The 8,835-nt window shown below is 38.5% G+C and overlaps 1 protein-coding gene across 1 annotated transcript in view; it reads right to left on the minus strand.

Moving 5' to 3' along the window:
• LOC109825084 (protein BTR1-like) overlaps window positions 1-6,870 on the minus strand; it is a 31,974-nt gene extending 25,104 nt beyond the window's left edge. The window contains exon 1 of the mRNA XM_020391804.1: window positions 6,679-6,870. The gene's annotated coding sequence lies outside the window, so the exon portion shown is untranslated. The remainder of the gene's footprint in view (window positions 1-6,678) is intronic.

Consider the following 8,835-nt stretch of genomic DNA (forward strand, 5'->3'; position numbering starts at 1 on the left):
GCGGGCTAGAAACAGGAGAACACACAAGGGAGTTGTTCACAATTTTAATCCTCTCAAATGGCCATCTATGGTTCACAATTTTAATCGTCTTAAATGGTCATCTATTTACATCACAGATTATTATAATTTCTTCAAGATGACTTAGTTTTAGAATATAACAAAGAGCTATGTGCAGATACACCTCTAACACAAAGAGGAATAACTACCTCTTGCACTTAAATTTATGTTTAACATGTAAAAAATTGAAGGAAAAAAAATTCGATGGACAAAAAAGCACTGATTGTTGCAAAAAAAAGCACTGATTGTCACAGGAAGTCCGAAGGAAGAGACGAAAGAATCGATGTCAGGCCTGAGCCACGTCTCCTACCATGAGGAAGATGACATATTCTCACAAACTATTGTCGGTTTGAATGGGAGTGGATTCTCTGTTAGAGATGTGCCTGAAATTGAAAATGTAGAGAATTTGCTGGCCATCTCCGCTAGGATGGGTTCTCGCGCACGGCCAAGACTCTCCCCCTGTTGTTTCTTGCTGAGCCCTGCAACCTTATCTGAATCTTGAAGATACTGAGGGCCGCAGGGATCACAAGCTCATACTATCTTCATCCCCAAATAACCCTGATTGTGTCGTGATGCTCGCTGACTTCAACAACCAGCGAGTTCACTTCTGCAACCTAGGATCTGAACAAAGTTGGATTTCTCACGACTGCAATAAAAATCTCGGAGAGGAGGATGCTCTTAACAATGTCATCAGGTTAAATGGAAAATTTTATGGGATCACGCTCCGCAAGAACCTTGTACTTATACATACTGCTCCTTGCCCTGAAACCTCTTTTGTCAGAGTAGAGAGACCCGAACTATTGCCGGGAATATGCGCATCTGTGGAGTCCCATGGTTGAATCCTGCGGAGATATTTTTCTCGTCATGAGGAATTTGCTGCTGGGGAGCCGAACAGAAGCTGGCATTGGTGTTTACAAGATGGACTTTGAGAAGAAAGCGTGGGAGCCAGTGAGGGAAATTGGCGATCGAGTTATCTTTCTGAGCGATAGCTGTTCAACATCTTGTTTGGCAAGCAAGCTGGGATTGAAGGGGAACTGCATCCATTATGTCGAGGGAGGCTGCGTATTTAGATTGAAATTACATGCTTTTCACCTTTCTGGATTCTACCATCTTCAATTTGAAGAGGGAGGCTGCGCATTTAGATTGAAATCACATGGATTAGCCATGTGATGTGTTAAGAACTGTGTATCAGTGTTTACCCCCCACCTTTTTTTTCATATATATATACATATTTTAAATTGAGATGGTTGCATGGTTACGTTTCGTATGGTCTGCTGTAATATGGTAAGGGTGATAGTATTCTACATGGACAGCTGAAAAGCACGCCGCTCTGTTTCATTGATGCATTTTGACAAACAGATTGGTACAATGTGAAACACAGCAACGAACATGCTGCACGCTTGCTATTATCCCGTTGAGGCATTCCTACAAACACTTGGGCACCAATGATGCTTCAAACATGATGCAGGCACGGGAGAAGAATTAAGTGGGGGAGAAGAATGGCAGGAGAGCTCGGAACAGATCGGGGGTCTGGTCATCAGGTTTTCAAGAGAGAATATCGCCAGATTGATTTTTTTTAGGGGGCGGCGGTTAATTAACATGGTGTTTATAACTAATTAGCTACAAAAGCTTAGTTTAGTCAGTATAGCGGGTCAGTTTTCAGTGAAGGGCAGGCATACTGAAATAAAAACTGAAGACTTGGGGGTATCTTCGGTAATAAGCAAAGATTTGAGGGGTAAGTATCGAAGCAACCCTTGTTTTAGGAAGACATGGTAGATTCAAGGGTGTAGATTGAAAAGGATGTGGTTTGATTTGGAACTAACTTAAAAGTTGGAGGATTTATATATGATTAACAAAGATTGGATTGGGGGTCTAGCGTGAAAAATAAAAGTCAAACACCCAAGAGCTCAGAGAATCGCATTTAGCTTTTTAGAAGGGCTGAGAACTCCATCGAAAATACAATCGAAGATCAAAAGAGAAGGAAACGATGGGTAAAGACAAAATCCAAAAGCAAAAGAAGGTGTCAAAGAGCAGTAAGTTTATTCTCCTCAACCTATGAAAAAAATCTTTGCTCATTCTCAGTTAATCACTCACCTCATTCTTGTAGATCCGATCTAGTTTTTTTGCAAGTTTTGTGGGGAGTCCTTCAACTCCCTCAGGGAGATCTTGCTCTATGCGGGAGCACACTAGACCCTTAAGAAGCCTGAACCATGACTAATATGAGGTATGAGTTAGGTCATCAAATGTTTGTTTAACGCGGTCTATTTCCTTTTTCCACTCATTTCATCAAACACTTGACGTGCATCAATCTGAATCCAAATCATACCTCATATTAGTCACGGTTCAGGCTTCTTAAGGGCTCAGTGTGCTCCCGCATGGAGCAAGATCTCCTTAAGGGAGTTGAAAAGCTCCCCACAAAACTTGCAAAAAAAAAATAGATCGGATCTACAAGAATGAGGTAAGTGATTAACTGAGAATGATCAAAGACTTTTTTCATAGATTGAGGAGAATAAACTTACTGCTCTTTGGCACCTTCTTTTGCTTTTGGATTTTGTCTTTACCCATCGTTTCCTTCTCTTTTGATCTCCGATTGTATTTTCGATGGAGTTCTTAGCCCTTCTAAAAAGCTAAATGTGATTCTCTGAGCTCTTGGATGTTTGGCTTTTATTTCTCACACTAGACCCTCAATCCAATCTTTGTTAATCACATATAAATCATCCAAACTTTTAAGTTAGTTTCAAATGAAACCACATCCTTTTCAATCTATACCCCTTAATCTACCATGTCTTCCTAAAACAAGGGCTGCTTCTATATTTACCCCTCAAATCTTTGCTTATTTCCAAAGGTACCCCCCAAGTCCCAAGTTTTCATTTCAGCATGCCCGCCCTTCATTTCAGTCATCCCTCCCACCTCTCACATCGATTTAGGATGTGATGTTTATCTTAGTACATCATGTATATATCATTTTCAATAAAGAGTTTGAAATAGGAAATAAATAAATTAGATATAATTTTATAAATATGAATACAAAATTAATATAGTTTAGAAATGGAAAAATAAAGAAAATATCAAAAAAAACATTGATCGACCCATGACCCATGGATCGTGACCAGGTCCGGCCCGACCCGGCCCGCTCTTAGGCGAGTCGTGGGCCAGATTAGGTCCAATCCCAGACCTGAAATCATAGAAGCAGGCTCAACTCATTCTAACCCGGACCTGACCCTGAATCCTGTGAGCCCAGACTGCCCAGTCATAAGCCTGGACCGGCTCAGCCCACGCTACCCATACATAGGTCTTGTTTGGCAACCAAGAAGTAAATGGAACACAGATCGCATATTGGAAAGTGACTTCACTTTCTGTTTTTATTTTTCTCCATTTGGCACTTCAAAAGTGGTCGGAAAATAAATGGAAAGTGAAGGGTGTCATGTCAGCTTTTTAGCCTATTTTACTTGATATAAAAAATATATATAAAGTTAATGGACATAGAAGAAAAGAGGAGAGAAATTAATTTTTTTTCATCTTTTTCGCTTTTCAAAAGGTTGGTTTAGTCAGTATAGCAGGTCAGCTTTTAGTGAAGGGCGGGCATGCTGAAATGAAAACTGGAGTCTTGAGGGTGCCTTTGGTAATAAGCAAAGATTTGAGGGATAAATATAGAAGCAACCCTTGTTTTAGGAAGACATGGTAGATTCAGGGGTGTAGATTGAAAAGGATGTGGTTTCATTTGAAACAAACTTAAAAGTTTGGATGATTTATATAATGATTAACAAAGATTGGATTGAGGGTCTAGCGTGAGAAATAAAAGCCAAACACCCAAGAGCTCAGAGAATCACATTTAGCTTTTTAGAAGGGTTGAGAACTCCATCGAAAATACAATCGGAGATCAAAAGAAAAGGAAACGATGGGTAAAGACAAAATCCAAAAGCAAAAGAAGGTGCCAAAGAACAGTAAGTTTATTCTCCTCAACCTATGAAAAAAATCTTTGATCATTCTCAGTTAATCACTCACCTCATTCTTGTAGATCCGATCCAGTTTTTTTTTACAAGTTTTGTGGGGAGCTTTTCAACTCCCTCGGGGAGATCTTGCTCCATGCGGGAGCACATTGGGCCCTTAAGAAGCCTGAACCATGACTAATATCAGGTATGATTTGGATTGAGATTGATGCACGCCAAGTGTTTGATGAAATGGGTGGAAATAGGAAATGGGGGAAAAAATGGAAATAGACTGCGTTAAACAAACATTTGATGACCTAACTCATCTTTTAACCACTTAGCCAAGTCCTAATTGACGCTGCCAAGCTTCACATCAGGATTGACTCATCTTTCAAGCACTGAAGATACATATACTTACACATGGAATATACACACAAATATTATTCTACATAAGAGTAAATATTGGAAGATGGTTCGTTCTTGAACTAGATACCAAAATGACCCTTTAACTCATGGTTTTTGGATTGAAGAAGTGAATTAGAAAAAAGAAATATAATAAAATGTGGAAGGGTTTGGATTGGAGGACAAATGTCAGACGGATCTATTGATGATAAAAACTTAAGATCATAACTTATATATATATATATATATATATATATATATATCTATATATGGATGCTTCATTTTTGTTGGTATTTTATTAAAAATATATATCACTACGTGCTTCTGCCTTTTGTTCAAATGTATACCTTTTTATATGCATATGCGTGCAATGTGAACGCACGTGAATAAATATAGTTACACTTAGGCCTATGGCAGCTTACCCTTGTGGTCAACTAATTAACAAACTTAAGTGGAGAAAACGCATTAATAATTAATATTTAAGAACGAACCATCTTCCAATATTTACTCTTATGTAGAATAATATTTGTGTGTATATTCATGTGTAAGTACATGTATCTTTAGTGCTTGAAAGATGAGTCGGTCCTAATGTGAAGCTTGACAGTGTCAATTAGGACTTGGCTAAGTAAAGTGATTAAAAGATGAGTTAGGTCATCAAATGTTTGCTTAACGCGGTCTATTTCCATTTTTCCCCATTTCCTTTTTCCACTCATTTCATCAAACACTTGGCGTGCATCAATCTGAATCCAAATCATACCTGATATTAGTCATGGTTCAGGCTTCTTAAGGGCCCAATGTGCTCCTGCATGGAGCAAGATCTCCCCGAGGGAGTTGAAAAGCTCCTCACAAAACTTGCAAAAAAAACTAGATCGGATCTACAAGAATGAGGTGAGTGATTAACTGAGAATGATCAAAGACTTTTTTCATAGGTTGAGGAGAATAAACTTACTGCTCTTTGGCACCTTTTTTTGCTTTTGGATTTTGTCTTTACCCATCGTTTCCTTCTTTTTTGATCTCCGATTGTATTTTCGATGGAGTTCTTAACCCTTCTAAAAAGCTAAATGTGATTCTCTGAGCTCTTGGGTGTTTGGCTTTTATTTCTCACGCTAGACCCCTAATCCAATCTTTGTTAATCATATATAAATCATCCAAACTTTTAAGTTTATTTCAAATGAAACCACATCCTTTTCAATCTACACCCCTGAATCTACCATGTCTTTCTAAAACAAGGGCTACTTCTATATTTACCCCTCAAATCTTCGCTTATTTCCAAAGGTACCTCCAAGTCCCCAGTTTTCATTTCAGCATGTTCGCCCTTCATTTCAGTCATCCCTCCCACCTCTCACATCGATTTAGGATGTGATGTTTATCTTAGTACAACATGTCTATCTCATTTTCAATAAAGACTTTGAAATATGAAATAAATAAATTAGATATAATTTTATAAATATGAATACAAAGTTAATATAGTTTAGAAATGGGAAATAAAGAAAATATCAAAATAAACATTGGTCGACCCACGACCCATGGATCGTGACCAGGTCCGACCCGACCCGGCCCACTCTTAGGCGAGTCGTGGGCCGGATTGGGTCCAATCCCAGACCTGGAATCATAGAAGCAGGCTCAACTCATTCTAACCCGGACCTGACCCTGAATCCTGTGAGCCCAGACCGCCCAGTCATAAGCCTAGACCGGCTCGGCCCACGCTACCCATCTACATAGGTCTTGTTTGGCAACCAAAAAGTAAATGGAAGACGGATCGCATATTGGAAAGTGACTTCACTTTCTGTTTTTATTTTTTTCCATTTGGCACTTCAAAAGTGGTCCGAAAATAAATGGAAAGTGAAGGGTGTCATGTCAGCTTTTTAGCCTATTTTACTTGATATAAAAAATATATAGAAAGTTAATGGACATAGAAGAAAAGAGGGGATAGAAATTATTTTTTTTTCTCATCTTTTTCGCTTTTCAAATTGTTTTTTCAGTTTTTGAGTTATCACCCCCCCACCCCAGTAGCGTTTCCCTCATCACAGAACCCCCCAGCCACCAAGAACCCCGCACTCGCTTCCCTCCTCAAAACAAATCACCCTTAACCTATCAAACCCTGGCAAGCCCTCAACAAACTGGAGATTACCCGTGGCGGTCACAAACCCCACTTACCTCTCAACTTGTCGAAAAATACATGAGAAATTGGCCAAGCTTAACCATCTAATAAATAATTTCGAATCAATTACCATCTAATAAGATCGATCAAATCGAGCTTCATGATGGGGGTAGGGGCCGTGGAGGTTACCTCTCTTAGATCCGCATCGAATTCGCGGAGAGGGGGGGCAGAGATCTCCTGCGAATTCCTCGAACGAATTCTTGTTGGGAACTTTAGATCTAGCAATCCACTTCAGCTCGATCGATTGGCAGAGATCCCAGGTCAGACAGCCGAGGGGGAAACGGAGGATGAAAAGGAGAACGAAATCAACGAGACGCTTACCCTACCAGATCATCATCCCGAGATAACGGTGATGGTTAAATAATTTTTTTTAAAAAAAATAAAATAAAATTCAACAGAGGTAGAAGAAGAAGAAGATCAGCAGATCAGAGGCTGCGAAGAGATGATGGGGGCGGGGGGAGGGGAGTCGGGAAAACCCTAAAGATTGGATCTTTGATTGATGCTTTGTTTTTTTGTTTTTTGTTCCGTACTCCGTGGATGTGGGGCCCAGGTGGGAAATTAAAAAGAAAAATATCACAGTTTTTTGGATTTCCATCAACCCATGGGCCGAATAGATGCATGTTGGGCTGGTGCCATTATTATTTTTAATTAGATGCATAATTTTATGATTTTTTTTTTTATTTAACTCGAATAAATGTATGCTCGAGCTTGAGAAACCCCGTTGGGGTTTGAAAACTATTTAGACCCAACTAGCAATACAATCACGATTCCTATTAAATTAGGAATTGGGTAATTCTAATCAATTAAGGATTCTCAATTACTTCACGTATAATCAAGTTATAGGAGTTAAAGAAATTTGAACTTTTAATTTAAGAAAAAGGACATTGATAGGGATTAGGGTTTATCTCACCGGTGTTCATATTTTTAATCCAGAATTTTGATTTTCTATTTGCCCCCCTCCCCCCGTTTCTAGACTCAAACCGCCTCTTTAAACCCCGGGTCAAAATTGAGTTGGGGGTTGTTTTTCACTAAACCCTTTTTTAATTTTAGTTTTAGCAGAGTAAATTAAACTCCAAGGTCAATTTTTCGTAGGGTGCAGGCTAGATTTTTGGGCTCTGTAGCTCTAATGGGCCATGTTGGGCTGGTCTAATCCGATGATCTTTTTCTAGGCTTAATTGCACTTAAATTCCCAACAGTTTCTTCAGCTGCACTTATGTAGCTTTACTTTTGCTCCAGGTAGCACTTATATGCCGTAAAACGTTTTACAATTTGCACTTAAATACCCTCCTAGAAATTCTCCCTGGAATTTCTTATTCGAACCCACATACTAATTATAGAAGCTTTTAAGCCTTAATTTTTGCTAGCGTTAATTCATTTTAAACCTACTCTAATTCTACCGTTAAATGGAATTTCGATAGGTTTAATGGTGAATTTAACGATTACTAAGAGCTAAAATGTGTTCTAAAATTGGCATGTGATGGCCGTATGAAAAATTTGGGGAAATTCTCATTCCCACATAATTGAGGGTATTAAAGTGTAAATTTTAAACACTTTAAGGTATAAAGTGCCGCTAAAAACAATTGAGGATATACAAGTGCAAAGTAGAGGGAACTATACGGTACTTTAAGTGCTATCGAGCCTTATTGGATTGCGAGCTAGAAATAGGCCAGAGAACACACAAGGGAATTGTTTGCAATTTTAATCCTCTAAAATGGTCATATTTTTACATCAGATTTGATTATAATTTCTTCAAGATGATTTAGTTTTAGGGGCTGTTTGGTTGCACACTTTTTGAGAAAACTTTTCTCAAAACATCTGATAATGGTAAATTTGTAATTAAAAGTTTTCCAGAGAGTTCTGTAAATTGTGTTTTGTTCAACAAAAAATTTACAGAAATATTTTCTATAAAATACCAAAACCTACCAAATTTTACAAAAAATAATTTCCTCTCAAAATGAGAGGAAATCACCAGAAATCTGACACATACCATATTTAATTAAAAACCTATCAAATCTTGTCATTTTCTATAAAGTTATGAGCTATTTTCTTGTTTTGAACCAAACAAGCAAAGTACAAAAAACAAATAGGCCATTAAGAATAGTCGTCGCTTAACCAATAAACCGAATAAAATAGTGCGGGGACCGTTACGTAATCACAACCATTAATATCTAGTTGATGGTTGTGATTTTTTTTTCTTTTGAGTGTAAATAGATACGGTGAGTGTTAGATTCCCACGATCAGCGCCTGGCCGCCGCCGCCCAACGAAGTCACCTCCTCCCACTCGTT

Source organism: Asparagus officinalis, chromosome 10, assembly GCF_001876935.1.
Source record: "Asparagus officinalis chromosome 10, Aspof.V1, whole genome shotgun sequence".
Taxonomy (NCBI): Eukaryota; Viridiplantae; Streptophyta; class Magnoliopsida; order Asparagales; family Asparagaceae; genus Asparagus; species Asparagus officinalis.